Source organism: Triticum urartu, chromosome 6A (genome assembly GCF_056163025.1).
Source record: "Triticum urartu cultivar PI428250 chromosome 6A, HENAU_Tu73, whole genome shotgun sequence".
NCBI classification, from domain to species: Eukaryota; Viridiplantae; Streptophyta; class Magnoliopsida; order Poales; family Poaceae; genus Triticum; species Triticum urartu.
Genome location: NC_141878.1, coordinates 604,744,841 through 604,762,722, shown reverse-complemented (window position 1 = coordinate 604,762,722; position 17,882 = coordinate 604,744,841). Strand labels below are relative to the sequence as shown.

Here is a 17,882-nt window from a genome sequence, read left to right as displayed (position 1 = left end):
TGTATTTCGTTTCCTTAGTCAGTACCGTGACACTGGCTAATCCCCATTACGGTCTTTGGGTTGAAAACACGCCTGACCAGTACACACCAGATTATCCGTCCGGATGCCAGGAATCACCCAAAGAATCGTTTCAGAAAAACTCTAAGTCAGGGAGACAACAATCTCGAATAGCATGGGCTCAGTATTCATATGTGCGGATTACAAGGGGGAACCCCCTCTCGGCAACAACCGGAGACACCCATGCCCCCTACCCCGATGACAGGATTTAGTCCATGGCCGTGGAAACTCTCATCGTGGCCCTCTGTGTGGTGTGTACCCGGACAAGGGTTAACAACTTACTAAGCCACACCTTCGTCACGGAAGGACCCGTGGCAACACGGTATACAGCTAGGCGTAACGGAACAAGACTCAATCTAGGTCGACTGAGGAGGTGTTATTAATATGACCGGTATGCTCCACATAAGTCACGTGACACCACCATGTCAAAAATGGCCCTTGTCCACCGACACGTCCAAGGCAGGAGTACACTCCTAGTTTCTCACAATCTTTCTGTGTGTCAAATACTTGAGTGAAGTGCAAGCAAGTGGATAAAAGATGTGACCATGAATGCATGAATGCTTCTACTCATATGGTGCAAACCCAACTGATGCAACCTAGTGATGCAATATGTAAACACCGTATCCAAAGTTCAAACATGCTTGCCTTGTCCAAAGTAGTAAGGAGAAAACCCCTCCAAATTTTCAGCAAAGTTCTCTTATTCTTTTTCTAAAAGAATTCAAATTTAAAATTCAAATCAAAATTTCATCACAGTACAAAAACTTGTCTCAAAATAATTTTGAATAAATACTAATAAAACTAGAGAGAAAAATAAGAATTTCAAAAAAAGATTCAACTCAATCAGAGTTGTAGTTTAAAAGTTATTAAACTTTTAAACTCAGGGTTTTTTTGCAAAACAGCAGTCCCTGTGCGTTTAAAAAGAAAATGCTTCGGGCAGAAGTACGCTTTCCAGCGTAGAGGATGTAAACCAGAGAATACGCCTTCTGTTTAACTAAAAAAGAATAAAAACGCTGACGGGTGGGGTCCACCCATCAGGTTTGAATTTGACAGCCCTCGCACGCGTGCACAGAGAGAGTGCGGCGATCGCCAGTGTTTTGGGAGGTGGCTATGATCAGAGCGGGATCCAGGTGGACTACCGCGTCGGTCGGCGGCGGTGGAGGTCGCCGGTGAGCAGTAGAACGACGGAGAGGTTGGTGGCGGCGGACGGCGGTTCGGGTGATTTGGGAGCTCACCGGAGAAGGCTTCTCGTGTCAAATTGGTGACGGGGATCAATGAGTGGGTGCAAGAGAGAGCTTCTGGCGGAGTTTTGGCGGCGGAGATGGAGTGTGGGTGATGAACTGGTCGGGGACAGAGGCGGCGGAGCGGTGATTGGAGAGGAGGAAGACGACCTCCTCGAGGTAGGGGGAGTGGTGTGGATACGATTAAGAGGAAGTGGAGGCGATGGGTGAAATGAGTGGAGCTCAGGGCCTTTTATATAGGTCGGGCGGTAATGGCCATAGCTTTCGGATGATGCCGGAGTAAATTCCGACCGTCGAGTTAGGTTAGGGCGGTGGCGAGGTGCGGTGCATGCTTAGGGAGGAAGATGGAGCTCTCTAGAAGCCCTATCGTGGACAGAGTTGGGCTCGAGCATCTTATCCACGGTGAGGTGGGCCGTAAGGGCGCGGCAGTGGCGCCAGCTCCGGCGACTGCCAGGCGGGGTCCAGATGGCGTGGTCGGTGTGGAGAGGGTGCGGAGAGGACGCCGCGTGGAGAGGAAGTAGGTGCGGCGAGCAACAGAGGGAGTGAAGAGGGTGGCGCCGTGGTGATCCACTAGGCCCACCACAGCCGAGGACGGAAGTAGCTGCACCTGTGAGCTACTGCTCTGTCAGCGGCATCCACTGACCAGCGGGGTCCCACGGTGATCCATTTAAGAGGATAGGAGGCGTGGACTGAGGGGAGATGAGGTGAAGTGAGGAGCACGGCATCGATCGCCTCTGAGTTTTGTTCATTGATGAACAGTATGCACATGAGGTGTATGATAGAATGCCAGGAGGTGTTTGGGATTTTAGGAATTTAGGAGAATTTTTGTGGTGATGTGTTGATGCATAAGAGAGGGTCTGGTAAAGTTTCAGAATTTTGGAGCATTTTAAATTGGGTTTTGATCAGGAAAACTGTTTCTGGTCCAAATTTGACTTGTGAGGAATTTGAAAATTTTGAACTTTGGATCCCAATATTTTTGGTGAAATGGGTTGTGGATACTATCTAGTTGATAGGATAATTTTGGTGGGAGTAGAAGACCAACAGAAAATATGGTTAGTTTGTAAACCAAGGAACCCATGAATATTATAAATTCCAACTTTGGAATTTTATTTAAAATGGAAGAATATTTTTGTGGAGTGGAAAAGTGTTGGACGCTGTCGAACAATATGAGGATGACTTGTGGGATAACTTAGAAGTGACAGAAGAATTATTTGGTGGGATTTGGAAGGCTTTGGGAAGAAATGAAAGGTCATTTCCATAGAGAAGTTTTGAATATTTTCAAAACTTTTCTAAATGAAAATTGTTTTTGAACCTTCTAAATAATTTTCCAAATGAAACCATCAATCAAATAGAACCTTTTAAGAAAATTTTGAACCCAACTATAAATTTGAAAAGATTATCAAAACAGAAGATCAGAATGGTTTTCCAAATAATTACATTTTAAAGATTTTTTTTTAAATCCAGGAAGAAAGTTTTGGGGTGTTACAACACCTACCCACCTTAAGAAAAATCTTGTCCCCGGGATTTCAGCTGTCCCTCGAATAGGTACGGATACTCAGCCCTTAGGTGATCGTCACTTTCCCATGTTGCTTCTTCCTTGGTGTGATTACTCCACTGCACCTTGTAAAATTTTATCACATTCTACCGGGTCCTCCGTTCAGACTCCTCTAAGATCCTTATAGGACGTTCTCTATAAGTGAGGTCTGGTTGAAGATCCAGGTCTTGATGCTGGACTTGTTTTACTGACACATCTCCTCAGTTGTGACACATGAAACACATCATGACATCTGATAATTCTGCCGGTAGTTCCAGTTGATAGGCAACCTTGCCCCTTCTTGCAATTATTATAAATGGTCCAATAAATCGTGGTGCCAATTTTCCTTTGACTTTAAATCTCTGTAGCCCCCTTGTTGGGGATACTATGAGATATATGTATTCGTCTGGTTCAAAACTAACCTGACAGTGTTTTTGATCGTAATAGCTCTTTTGACGGCTCTGAGCCGCTCTTAGTCTGTTCTGAATAAGCTTCACTTTGGTTTCTGCTTCCTTAAGAATTTCTAGGCTGAAGATTCGGCTATCCCCGGTTTCAGACAAATTGAGTGGGGTGCGGCATCGTCATCCGTACAAGGCTTCAAAGGGTGATATCTTTAAACTGGCTTGGTAACTGTTGTTGTATGAGAACTCTGCATAAGGTAAACTGTCTTCCCAGCTGACTCCATAGGTAAGCACACATGCTCTCAGCATGTCCTCTAGTATTTGATTAACCCGCTCAGTTTGTCCTCCGGTCTATGGGTGATATGCTGTGCTAAACGTCAGCTGAGTCCCTAAGGCTTGCTGTAGGTGTTCCCAAAACCTGGAGACAAACTGGGTGCCTCTGTCGGAGACTATGGTCTTGGGTACTCCATGTAAGCAAACAATCTAGTAGAGGTATAGTCTGGCAAGACTCTGTGTTTAGTAACTGGTTTTTACCAGAATGAAATGTGCCACCTTGGTTAGTAAGTCTGGAACATCCCAGATAGCATCATTCCCATGTCATGACCTTGGCAATCCGACGATAAAATCCATTCATATTACGTCCCATTTCCATTCAGGCACTCTGAGTGGCTGCAATAGTCCTGCTGGCCTCTGGTGTTCTGCTTTTACACGCTGACATGAGTCACACCGTGCAACATACATGGCTATGTCTCTCTTCATCCCGTGCCACCAAAAAATTTCTTCTAGATCTTTGTACATCTTGGTTCCTCCTGGGTGAATGGAGTATGGAGCGATGTGATCCTCTGCCATAATTTGCTGCTTTAACTCCTCTTCATTTGGTATGCATAGTCTCTTCCTGAACCATAAAATTCCCTGACTGTCTATGATAAATTCGGGTGCCTTGCCCAATTTTATTTTCCTCTTAATCCCCTCAATGCTTGGGTGTCCTTTTTGGGCTTCTTTGATCTGATCCTCTAATGTGGGTTTTATTTCTAGTTGGGTAATGTTTCCTTCCATGACTAGGACCATGTTGAGCCTGGCAAATTCTTGGTTTAACTCATGCTGTGAGAATTGCATACTGCCGTCGTCGGTGCATGGGTTTCTGCTCAGAGCGTCTGCTGCAACATTAGCTTTACCAGGATGGTAGTGAATTCCCACATCATAATCCTTAATCAATTCAAGCCAGTGACATTGTCTGATGTTTAATTCTAGCTGAGTGTAGATATACTTAAGACTTTTATGGTCCATGTATATCTCGTATCTATTTCCCAGGAGATAATGTCGCCATTCCTTGAGTGCATGTATTACTGCTGCTAGCTCCAAATCATGAGTAGGATAATTTTCTTCGTGTCGTCGTAGCTGTCTTGTGGCATATGCTACGACTTTTCCTTCCAGCATTAACACACATCCAAGGCCTTTCCTGGATGTGTCACAATATATCTCAGAACTCTTGTGCACATCGGGCACGATCAAAATAGGTGCCGTTGTTAACCTCTTTTTCAACTCTTAAAAACTTTTCTCACAGGCTTTGGTCCATTCAAACTTCTTATTTTTCTTGAGTAATTGGGTCATGCGTTTGGCTATGGTGGAGAAACCTTCGATAAATCTTAGGTAGTAACCTGCTAGTCCAAGAAAACTTCTGACCTCAGTCACGTTTGTGGGTTGCTTCCATCCCAAGACATCTTTCACTTTACTTGGGTCCACGGCTATCCCATCCTTTGTTAATACATGTTCAAGAAAACCAACTTCTCGTAACCAAAATTCACATTTACTGAATTTGGCATATAGTTGATTTTTCCGCAGTTCTTCTAGAACTATTCGGAGATGCTGCTCATGTTCCTCTGGTGTTTTGGAATAAATAAGTATGTCATCGATAAATACAACCACGAACTTATCCAAATATTTCATGAAGACCTTGTTCATGAGATGCAAAAAATAAGCAGGAGCGTTGGTTAAGCCGAAGGGCATCACTGTGAACTCATATAATCCATATCTAGTGGTAAAGGTAGTCTTGGGTATGTCTGACGATCAGATTTTTAATTGGTGGTAGCCTGACCTTAGGTCTATTTTTGAGAATACCGTGGCTTCTGCCAATTGATCAAACAAGTCATTGATCTGTGGCAGTGGATATTTATTTTTGATGGTATCAATGCATAGCCTTAGGGTACCATCCTTTTTCTTAGCGAATAAAACTGGCGATCCCCATGGTGATGAGCTGGGTCGAACATATCCTTTTTCCATTAATTCCTTAATCTATTTCTTCAGCTCAACCAATTCTGTCGGAGCCATACGGTATGTCTTCTTATAAATGGGTGCCATCCCAGGTGCCAATTCAATTACAAATTCAATTTCACGGTCTGGGGGCATTCCTGGTAGCTCCTCGGGGAATACATGAGGATATTCAGAGACTACAGGAACTTTACTTAGTTCTGCCGTATCCACTTGATTTAATTTCCCAAGTGAAGTGGAAATCCTTCTTGTGCCAAATTTTATCGTTTCCCCTTGGCAATTAGTGAGAGTAACTATGCGGTTGTAGCAGTCTATGAAACCTTTGTTGGTGGTTAACCAATCCATTCCCTAAATAATGTCTAGATCGACTGCTTCCAGTATATTAAGATTGGCTAGAAATTCCATTCCTTTGATTTCAATGCTCACATCCTTGCAATACCATTGTTTTCTTTGCTTCGATCCCGGGGACTGAATAACCATGGAGTTTTGCAAAGGCAAAAAAGAAAACTGATTTTTCAAAGCAAATCTTTTGGAAATGCATGAATGAGAAGCTCCAGAATCAAATAGGACTGTAGCATTAATTGAGTTGGCAGGGGACATACGAAACATGATATCTGGTGCATTCTGTGCCTCCTCAAAGGTCACGTGGTTGACCTGTCCCTTCCTTTGGTTGTTATTGGGGTTGAAATTGTTGTGTCGCGGAGCGGTATTTGTAACGTGGCCATTGTTGTTGGGCTTGGAAGTATTATTCCCCTGTTTTGGGCATTGTTTGGAGTAATGCCCCTCTCCTCCGCAGGCATAACAGGTGATGCCTGGACGAAATGTTGTATCCTTGGTCCTGTTGTTGAAGGCACGGCGATTCTACTGTGGTGCTACAGCGGTTGGTCGGGGTGTCATAGGCCTCTGAAATTCATTCCGGGGCCTATTGTTGCGAACCTGCGCTGACTGGTTCATACGGCGCTTGCGAATTTCATTCATGTTGCGGTGATCGTTCTCCAGTATAATGGCCTTGTCCACCAGTGTCTTGAAATCTGGAAAAGTGTGGACCACCAGTTGGCACTTCAGGGATGGGACAAGTCCATCAAGAAATTTTTCCATCTTTTTGCCTTCTGTCATGTATCACTAGTAGAAAAGGGGGCTTTGGTTCGGCCGGGTCAGCCCATTAGTCCCGGTTCAGTCCAGAACCGGGACCCATGGGGGCATTGGTCCCGGTTCGTGAGCCCAGGGGGCTGGCCGGGCCACGCGGGCCATTGGTCCCTGTTCGTCTGGACCTTTTGGTCCCGGTTGGTGGGACGAACCGGGACCAATGGGCCTGGCTCCTGGCCAACCACCATTGGTCCCGGTTGGTGGCTTGAACCGGGACCAATGGCTGCCCTTTAGTCCCGGTTCATGCCTCGAACCGGGACCAGTGGTGTGCCTATATATACCCCCTCGCCCGCGAGCAGAGCACTCCAGTGCTCTATTTTTCTCTGGCCGGCGAGGGGAGGGCTTTGTGGTGCTGTAGCTCACCTCCTATGCACATGAGGTGTTCGATGAAATGCCCGAGCCACACTAGTCAAGCTTTCTCCTCTCGAAGCTTGACCTCGAAGCTCCATTTTCCTCGAGATTTCTCTAGGTTTAGCAGCCCGTCACGTCCCATTCTCGTCTTCACCGCTGTCGATTGCCCGCGCCGATCTCGTCGCCGGCACCACCGTGGTGAGCCTCTTGTTCTTATCTTCTTTCTGAAAGAAAAATATTCTTACTTTAGATAGATACTTGTCTAATTTTCTTACTATTTTATTGCTTGTTATTATATAGTGCGATGGTTTTGGTATCCGCCCCCGTCGGCCCTCGTCCTGTCTATGATTCGGATGTGGTATATATTATCTTTATAACTATTGGTTCATTTATTGTTTATGAAAATTATGCCGACCACCGTGACATAGATTTTATTTATCTAGGAGGTATGTGAACCGGAAATTCCAACCGATCCTATTGTCGAGAGGTTAAATTTAGTTGAAGAAGAAAACAATTTCTTGAAGGAAAAAATAAAAAAATTGAGGAGGGGAAGATGATATTGGAGTTGCATGTTGCGGATGTCATCGATGATCACAAGATCAAGATGGATGCAATGCGCTTGAAGATTAGAAAGATTAGAAAATATGCCATTCATACCGAGGCTTGGTATCATTATGCCTTTGAATCAATTGTTACCTTGGTTGCGATTATGATCGCATTTGTTTTCGCATTGAAATGTTTTACATAGTTTCAATGTATGGTTTAATTAATTAGATGCTCTGGAGAGCTATATGTTGTTAGATGAGAACTATGTATGTACTTTGGTTTTAATGTGATGATGAACTTCTATTAATTTGGTCACTTAATTATCTATTCATGATGTTCTGTAATGGTTTTTGACACACTTAATTATATATAATGCACACAGATGAACCGGCAATGGATGTACGGTGATAGACACACCTCCGAGTACATTAAGGGCGTGCATGATTTTCTCGAAGTGGCTGAGGCAAACAAGCAGAATGGTTTTATGTGTTGTCCATGCCCTAAATGTGGGAATACGAAGTCTTACTCTGACCGGAAAATCGTTCACACTCACCTGCTTTACAAGGGTTTCATGCCACACGATAATGTTTGGACGAGGCACGGAGAAATAGGGGTTATGATGGAAGACGGCGAAGAAGAAGAGGACGATGACAACTATGTGCCCCCTGAATACGGCGATGCTGCAATGGGGAAGCTGCTGAAGATCAAGAGGAACCAGACGATGTGCCCGATGATGATGATCTCTGCCGGGTCATTGTCGATGCAAGGACACAATGCGAAAGTCAAAAGGAGAAGCTGAAGTTCGATCGCATGTTAGAGGATCACAAAAAAGGGTTGTACCCCAATTGCGAAGATGGTAACACAAAGCTCGGTACCGTACTGGAATTGCTGCAGTGGAAGGCAGAGAATGATGTGCCTGACAAAGGATTTGACAAGCTACTAAAAATATTGAAGAAGAAGTTTCCAAAGGATAACGAATTGCCCGACAGTAGATACGCAGCAAAGAAGGTCGTATGCCCTCTAGGATTGGAGGTGCAGAAGATACATGCATGCCCTAATGACTGCATCCTCTACCGGTGCGTACAAGGATCTGAACGCATGTCCGGTATGCGGTGCATTGCGGTATAAGATCAGACGAGATGACCCTGGTGATGTTGACGGCGAGCCCCCCAGGAAGAGAGTTCCTGCGAAGGTGATGTGGTATGCTCCTATAATACCATGGTTGAAACGACTGTTCAGAAACAAAGAGCATGCCAAGTTGATACGATGGCACAGTGAGGGCCGTAAGAAAGACGGGAAGTTGAGAGCACCCGCTGATGGGTCGTAGTGGAGAAAAATCGAGAGAAAGTACTGGGCTGAGTTTGCAAGTGACCCAAGGAACGTGTGGTTTGCTTTAAGCGCGGATGACATTAATCCTTTCGGGGAGCAGAGCAGCAATCACAGTACCTAGCCCGTGACTCTATGTATGTATAACCTTCCTCCTTGGATGTGCATGAAGCGGAAGTTCATTATGATGCCAATTCTCATCCAAGGCCCTAAGCAACCCAGCAACGACATTGATGTGTACCTAAGGCCATTAGTTGAAGAACTTTTATAGCTGTGGAATGGAAACGGTGTACGTGCGTGGGATGAGCACAAACATGAGGAATTTAACCTGCACGCATTGCTGTTTGTAACCATCAACGATTGGCCCGCTCTCAGTAACCTTTCAGGACAGACAAACAAGGGATACCACGCATGCACGCACTATTTAGATGACACCGAAAGTATATACCTGGACAGATGCAGGAAGAATGTGTACCTGGGCCATCGTCGATTTCTCCCGACCAACCATCAATGTCGAAAGAAAGGCAAGCATTTCAAAGGCGAGGCAGATCACCGGAAGAAGCCCGCCATGCGTACCGGTGATCACGTACTTGCTATGGTTAATGATTTACATGTAATCTTTGGAAAGGGTCCCGGCGGACTAGCTGTTCCGAATGACGCTGAGGGACGTGCACCCATGTGGAAGAAGAAATCTATATTCTTCGACCTACCCTACTGGAAAGACCTAGAGGTCCGCTCTTCAATCGACGTGATGCATGTGACGAAGAACCTTTGCGTGAAGCTGCTAGGCTTCTTGGGCGTGTATGGGAAGACAAAAGATACACCTGAGGCACGGGAGGATCTGCAACGTTTGCACGAAAAAGACGGCATGCCTCCGAAGCAATATGAAGGTCCTGCCAGCTACGCTCTTACGAAAGAAGAGAAAGAAATTTTCTTTGAATGCCTGCTCAGTATGAAGGTCCCGACTGGCTTCTCGTCGAATATAAAGGGAATAATAAATATGCCAGAGAAAAAGTTCCAGAACCTAAAGTCTCATGACTGCCACGTGATTATGACGCAACTGCTTCCGGTTGCATTGAGGGGGCTTCTACCGGAAAACGTCCGATTAGCCATTGTGAAGCTATGTGCATTCCTCAATGCAATCTCTCAGAAGGTGATCAATCCAGAAATCATACCAAGGCTAAGGAGTGATGTGGCGCAATGTCTTGTCAGTTTCGAGCTGGTGTTCCCACCATCCTTGTTCAATATCATGACGCACGTCCTAGTTCATCTAGTCGACGAGATTGTCATTCTCGGGCCCGTATTTCTACACAATATGTTCCCCTTTGAGAGGTTCATGGGAGTCCTAAAGAAATATATCTGTAACCGCGCTAGGCCAGAAGGAAGCATCTCCATGGGCCATCAAACAGAGGATGTCATTGGGTTTTGTGTTGACTTCATTCCTGGCCTTAAGAAGATGGGTCTCCCTAAATCGCGGTATGAGGGGAGACTGACTGGAAAAGGCACGCTTGGAGGGGACCCAATAATATGCAGGGACAGATATTCTTGGCTCAAGCACACTACACAGTTCTACAGAACTCTACCTTGGTGACCCCGTATGTCGATGAACACAAGAACAGTCTGCGCTCCAAACACCCGGAGCAGTGCGACGGCTGGATTACATGTGAACACATCAGGACTTTCAGCAATTGGTTGGAAACACGTCTCAGAGGTGACAACACTGTTTGTGATGAGCTGTACTTGTTGTCCAGGGGACCATCTTTGATTGTATTGACTTACAAAGGATACGAGATAAATGGGAATACATTTTACACGATCGCCCAAGATCAAAAGAGCACCAACCAAAACAGCGGTGTCCGCTTTGATGCGGCAACCGAGAGGGGAAAGGACACATATTATGGTTACATAGTGGACATATGGGAACTTGACTATGGACATGATTTTAAGGTCCCTTTGTTTAAGTGCAAATGGGTCAATCTGTCAGGAGGCAGAGTACAGGTAGACCCACAGTACGGAATGACAACAGTGGATCTCAAAAATCTTGGGTACACCGATGAACCGTTCGTCCTAGCCAATGATGTGGCACAGGTTATCTATGTGAAGGACATGTCTACCAAACCGAGAAAAAGAAAAGATAAGGAAGCGAATACATCATACGATGAGCCAAAGCGCCACATAGTTCTTTCAGGAAAAAGGGACATCGTGGGAGTGGAGGGCAAGACAGACATGTCTGAAGATTATGAAAAGTTTCATGAAATTCCTCCCTTCAAAGTCAAGGCTGACCCAAGCATCCTGATAAACGATGAATATTATCCATGGTTACGGCGCAATAAGCAAATGACACAAGCGATGAAAAAGTGAAGACTTTCTCCCACAACTATTATGATGATACCATGCCAACTTTGTAACAGACGAGTATGATACCATTGTCTGTTTTGTACATGCACATGGTATGTGGGTGAAATTATGATATCATGCCAACTTTCAACTTTTTCAGAGTTCATTTGAAATGCTTTAATGTCTTATGGTTCGGCCCTCGTAATACCATTAATCCCGGTTCGCTCCTTGTCACCTATGTTCTCACCAAGAACACTCAAAGAGGGCAGCCATGTGGGCCATTGGTCCCGGTTCGTCTGGACCTTTTGGTCCCGGTTCCACGCACGAACCGGGACCAATGCGCCTCGCCCCTGGCCCATGACCATTAGTCCCGGTTTGTGCCACAAACCGGGACTAAAGGGTTGGTCCTCGTTGCGGTCAGAGTTTAGTTCCACCTCGCCAACCGAAGGGCGCTCACACCGGTTTATAAGCCCGTCCCTCTCTGCCTTGTTGAGCTCCTCTCAAAGTGAGAATAGATGCCCTTATAGAGGGAATTTGACCTAAATTCATAGTGAATTTCTCTGAAATTCATAGAAATTTATTATGGATTTAGGTTGAATTCTCTCTATAGGCGCATCTATGCTCATTTTTTAGTAAAGTTAATCACAAACTTGTGATTCACACAAATTTCAAAGAATTCAAATTTTAACTATTCAAATTTGAAAACTAATGGCACTAATAGAAAGTTTATATTTTTCCTAAAACTAATGCCACTAACAGAAAGTTTATAATTTTGCTGACCTAAAAGCAAAAGGAATTAAAAAATAAAGCAAAAAACAAAAGAAAATAAATAATGCAAAAGCAAAACAAAAAAACTGGAAAAAAAAACTATTTTTATACTAAAGTTAATCACAAACTTGTGATTCACACAAATTTCAAAGAATTCAAATTTTAACTATTCAAATTTGAAAACTAATGGCACTAATAGAAACTTTATATTTTTTCTAAAACTAATGGCATTAACAGAAAGTTTATAATTTTGTTGACCTAAAAGCAAAAAGAATTAAAAAATAAAGCAAAAAAAAAGAAAATAAATAATGCAAAAAACAAAACAAAAAAACTGAAAAAAAAACTATTTTATAGTAAAGTTAATCACAAACTTGTGATTCACACAAATTTCATAGAATTCAAATTTTAACTATTCAAATTTGAAAACTAATGGCACTAACAGAAAGTTTATAAATTTTCTGACCTAAAAGCAAAAAGAATTAACAAATAAAGCAAAAAAAAAAGAAAATAAATAATGCAAAAAACAAAACCAAAAAACTGGAAAAAAAAACTGCCAACTATTGGACCACCACGGCCTGAATACGACTAGAAACCCAATCTGGGCCAGGATTCAGGCCCGCAGAAGGCCCAATAGGCACACAGACAGCACAGTGCGACATTAGGCCCGTAAGCCTGCATTTGAGAGGAGCTCGAGAGGGCAGCCGCAGTGGGGCTTATAAACCACTCCGAGCCCCTCTCAACTAGCGAGGTGGGACTAAACTTTTGGCCGCCGGCAGCGCAAGGCCTTTGGTCCCGGTTGGTGGCACCAACCGGGACTAAAGGGGGCATTGGTCCCGGTTCGTGCCACCAACCGGGACCAAAGGCCACCGCTTCCCGCCCTTTGGGCTGCTGAAAAGGGGCCTTTGGTCCCGGTTGGTGGCACCAACCGGGACTAAAGGTGGCATTGGTCCCGGTTGGTGCCACCAACCGGGACTAAAGATGTGCCTATATAAGCCAACACTTGGGGAATTTTCAGATCCCTCGCCAGTTGCCCCCGACGCCGCCAGGCTGCCCGTGCTCGCCGTCACCGCCCGCTCCTCGTCGCCATCGCCCCGCGCCCTTGCCCCGACGGGTCGCCGCCCGGTGCCGTCGCCGTCGCCCTGCCCCCACGCGGCGCCCCGCCCCTGCCCGTGCGCGCCGCCCGCTCCCCTGCTCGCGGGCGCCGCCCCGCCCCTGCCCGCGCGTCGTCGTCGCCCCGCCCCTGCCCCGTCCCGCCCCCGCACGCCGGCGCCCTCGCCGCCCCCGCCGTCGCCATCGTCCTAGCCGCCCCCGCTGTGAGAGCCGCCGCCCCGGCTCTGATTTTTTAGTTTAATTGTTTTTTCATATATATATATATATATATATATATATATATATATAATGTATATGTGTATGTATGTGGCTATATGTTTTTGTTCATATGTGGCTATATGTTTTTTTATTTTTATTAGTTTAATTTTTTTGTTCATATGTGATGTATATGTGTATGTGGCTATAATGTATATGTGAACAAAAAGTTCTTTTTGGCTATATTTTTATGAATATGTATGTCAATGGATATTTTTTTGGCTATAATATATTTGTTCATATTAGAAAGTTTTTATATATGACAATGGATATATATTCGATATATATGAGAAATGATGATCCATGGAAAAGTTTTATATATGCAAAAGTTACAATTTTAGAAAAAATTTATATATCTAGCTAGGAAGGGAAGAAGAAGAAAAAGAAGGATAGGAAAGAAGAAAATAAGAAGAGGAAAGAAAGAAGAAGAGGAGAGGAAGAAGAGGAGAAATAAATAAGAAGAGGAAAAAAGAAGAAAAAGAAGAGGAGAAGAAGAAAGGAATAGAGAAGAAGAAAAAATAGAACATTTTCTTTTTTTTTTCTTCTTCTCCTCTATTCCTTTCTTCTTCTCCTCTTTTTATTTCTTCTTCGTTTTCTTATGTTTTATCGGGTCTGTCGTCGTCGATATGTACCCCTCCCGATAACTTCAACACGATGGGGGATAACTTCAACACGAGGGGGGTCGATATACCCCCTCCCCGATAACATTATTTTCCCGTGTATGTATGTCGTCGTTGTTGATATAAACCCCTCCCGATAACTTCAACACGTGGGGGGGGGGGTCGATATACCCCCTCCACAATAACATTATTTTCCCGTGTATGTATGTCATCGTTGTCGATATTACCCCCTCCCGGATAACTTCGACATGAGGGGCGGTCGATATATATACCCCCTCTCGACTGTGATAACTTATACCACGGGAGCACCCCACGACCCTCTCGCTCGACCAAAACTCTCGAGGACACCCAAACCCTAGAAAAAAACGATGTCGGTCTCCTACCCCCTCCCGCCGCGCCCCTACCCTTGAAGTGTTGCCCAGGCCACCCCAAACCCGGAATAAGCTAGGTCTATGTTTGCCACTAATATATCCACATGCTGTCATGTTTGCCACTAATATGGAGCACGGACGAGACGAGGAAGCAGAAGAGGTGTTGGGGGACATAATCTTAGCGAGGTGATGTCATGTCGTCGTATCTTAACGACAACGATGGTCTGGAAGAACAGGGTGAAGAAGCAGGTTACGATGATCGAAGAATGGAGGAGGAAAGACATGATTATGATGGCTCCGATGACCCAATGCTGGTGCAAGAAGGAGCCCGTGTTGACGGCTCCAGTGACCGAACAGAGTCCGGCCAGGTAAATATATTAGTTAAGCCTGTGCTGACTAGCTAATTGATGCATTCATTGTTTTGGTATGTACACATATTAATTAACTCTCGTCTTTCTTCTTTTTTCTAGCCCTCCGGATCGAGCACAACTTCTGTAAAGAGACGAGGCCCGAAGAAAAAGTTGCGCGCGGATGAAAGGTTTGAGATCACAGCAATCGTGCGCGACGGCCAACCGATTGAACCCATCCGGACAAAGGAAGCCTTTTCTGCTCAGTGCGGGGTTCTTGTTAGGGACAAGATCCCGATCAGCATCCACCAATGGTATAAGCCTAAGAACGAAGACCCTGAGGTGTCTTATGTCAATGATATGCAAAAAGATGATCTTTGGACTGAGCTGAAGGCAAATTTCACCCTACTGCCAGAGGAGGATCCGGAGAAGCCAGTTATAGAGCAATTAATCAAGTCTCATGCTCTTAAGAAGATGGCAGACCTATTCAGGAGGTGGAAGAATGAGCTGAAAAGGTTTGTCGACAAAGAAGAGACACCAGAATTCATCGGCAAATATGAGAAGATTAGAGATCAATGGCCCGCATTTGTGGCCCACAAGACATCGGAAAAGAGTAAGAAGATGTCGGCGACAAACAAGCAAAATGTTGCGAAGAAGAAGCTTCACCATCGCACGGGGTCAGGTGGCTACCTCAAAGCCCGGCCTAACTAGGCCAAGTCTGAGAGGGATCTGCTTGATAAAGGGATAGAACTAGAGACAATGAACTGGCCAGACCATTGCCGGACTTGGTTCTTCGGGGCTGGCGGAACCTTGGACCCTGTATCAGGAAAGTGCCGTTGGACGGACGAGCAACTTGCAATACCCGTCAAGAAGCTTAAGCACTATATCGATGCAGGGCAGCAAGGGACGTTCGTTCCAGACAGAGAGAATCGATGAGCTCACAATGGCCCTCGGGAATCCTGAGCACCCTGGAGGGACACGAGGCACGCCAGCCTCCGTTTCATGGAAGGCTGGTTTTTCGGACGCAAGCGGTTACAAATGCCAGGAGAGGAGGAAAAAAGTGGAGTAGATCCAAATTCAGGCGCTGCACGCAAGGGTACAAGCAATTGAGGAACGAGAAGCAAATCGCAGCAAGCGACCTGCCGAAACTACCCCGCCATCTCAGCGGAGAAGCAGCCAGGCTTCCACCGAGCTGGTTCAGCCTGTCTTCACGGCTCCTGCTAGCTACCCCGTAGATGCTATCACAGAGTCTCAGCATTGCCACCTTATGACGTAGTGGATGGAATTGAAAGTCAAGGCGGCTGTTGGCTCTGTTGCACCTCCTGAACCTGGCGCAACTTTTCACTGCCGGCCGATTCCAGAAGGATATGCTAGGGTGATGGTGGATGAAATCACAGAAGGATTTGAGGACCTCCAGCTTGACCACCCTACGGGTGAAGGGGAGACTCGGCTGGGTTCTTGTCTGAAGACTCCATGCCTATGGCGGAAGGAGCTCATCAACCTTCCGAACTGGATGCCTCCGCCTCCGCCTCCTCCTCCGGCGAGTCAGGGCACTCCACCTCCTCCACCGCCTCCTCCTCCGGCGAGTGACGATCAGGGCACTCAGCCTCCTTCTCCGGCGCGTGGCGGCACTCCGCCTCCTTCTCCGCCTGCGCCGGCGCGCCCAAGCAGCCACCAGCCTCCTCCTTCTCCGCCTCGCCAGCAAGGGCAGAAGAGACCCGCCGACGCCACGGCTGCTCCGGTGCGTCGTACTCCTTCTCCTCTGCCTCGTAAGCAAGCACGAAAGAAGACAGCCGCAGCCGCCCCGTCTGCTCCGGCATCTAGCAGTACAGCCAGAGGCGGGAGGCAATACAGATACGGTCCACCTCTCAAGCCTCTAGAGAAGTTACCGTATGAGAGGACCCCGGAGGAAACCGCGAAGATCGTGCGGACCGAGGTGAAGGACTTCTTTGAAGGGTTGAAAGCAAAGAGACATCCACCTTCGGAGGAGAAGGTAGATCCGGTGAAAGCAAAGCGCACTATCGATGCCCTGAGGAAACCACCAAAGTCTCCGCCAAAAACCAACTATGAGCAAATTACTGAAAAGGCATATCTCGAAGCGGAGCGGTCGGGAAGTACTGTCAGTGATCAAAGGCTAAAAGAACGACGAGCTGGGAAAAAAATTGCCCAGCTTGGAGAACAAGCGAACCAATCGCTCCCCCCGCTCAAGGTGTCTAGTGATATCGTCGCTAATGATCCGAGGATGGTGCCCGGTTATACCAATTTTGGAGATTACCTGCCCGACGATGTACATTATGATTTGTTGGAGGTGGACGAACACAGATATGAGTATGGGAAGCCTCTCATCAAAGATGAAAAATCTCTAACAACGATGATGCGAAGATTCCATAATTGGTACATGAAAACCTGCAGAGAGTCTGGGGGGACGAATACTTTGTATCTGAGAATTATAGAGGAGCACGACCTCATCTGCGGTGATATGTTGCCTGTTCCATTTGAGGAGTTCTTCGCGTTTTTCAATCAGAAGGCCCTCGATAAATTAACGGTCACTTGCTACTGTCTGTAAGTACTACTTCTGTCATTAAGTCTCTATATATAGCTCAGCTCTTTCATTGCATGTATTTATAATTATCCTCACTATATTATGCAGATTGAAGATCGTCGAGTGCAGAAAAGCAGAAATGTATGATATTGGGTTCATTAATACAAATATCATAGATGATTTTCAGGTTAAAAAGAACGCCGAAGAGGCCGAGGCCAACTTGCTCAAATCATTAGTAATAAATGAAAACAAAGATTTAATACTCTTTCCTTACAACTTCGAGTGAGTGTTACTGTCGTGTGCATATTCGGTTTCCCTTATTACTCGAGCGAGGTTATAGTAATGTAATTGATGAGTTATGCATGCGTGCGCAGCTTCCACTATATTCTCCTGGAGATTAAGCTTGAGCGGGGAGTAGTAACTGTCTTAGACTCGAGACAAAAAGATCCCGAGACCTATGCGGACATGACTAAACTTCTCAACAAGTAAGTTCAATCAATCATTATCGCACCATATCGGCAACTTTTTGTTCATTTCCTGATATCTCAAGTTATAATTATTTTCTTTGTCTTGCAGGGTTTGGAAACAGTTCACCGCAGAAGCTCCGGGACTGCCGAAGGAGCTGCGATATACATACCCGAAAGTAAGTACTACTAGCTAGCTAG

The 17,882-nt window shown here is 45.6% G+C and overlaps 1 pseudogene; it reads left to right on the top strand.

The window, feature by feature from the left end:
- Window positions 1–15,035: 15,035 nt before the first annotated feature.
- On the top strand, window positions 15,036–17,241 carry LOC147967205 (uncharacterized; annotated as a pseudogene).
- Window positions 17,242–17,882: the final 641 nt, after the last annotated feature.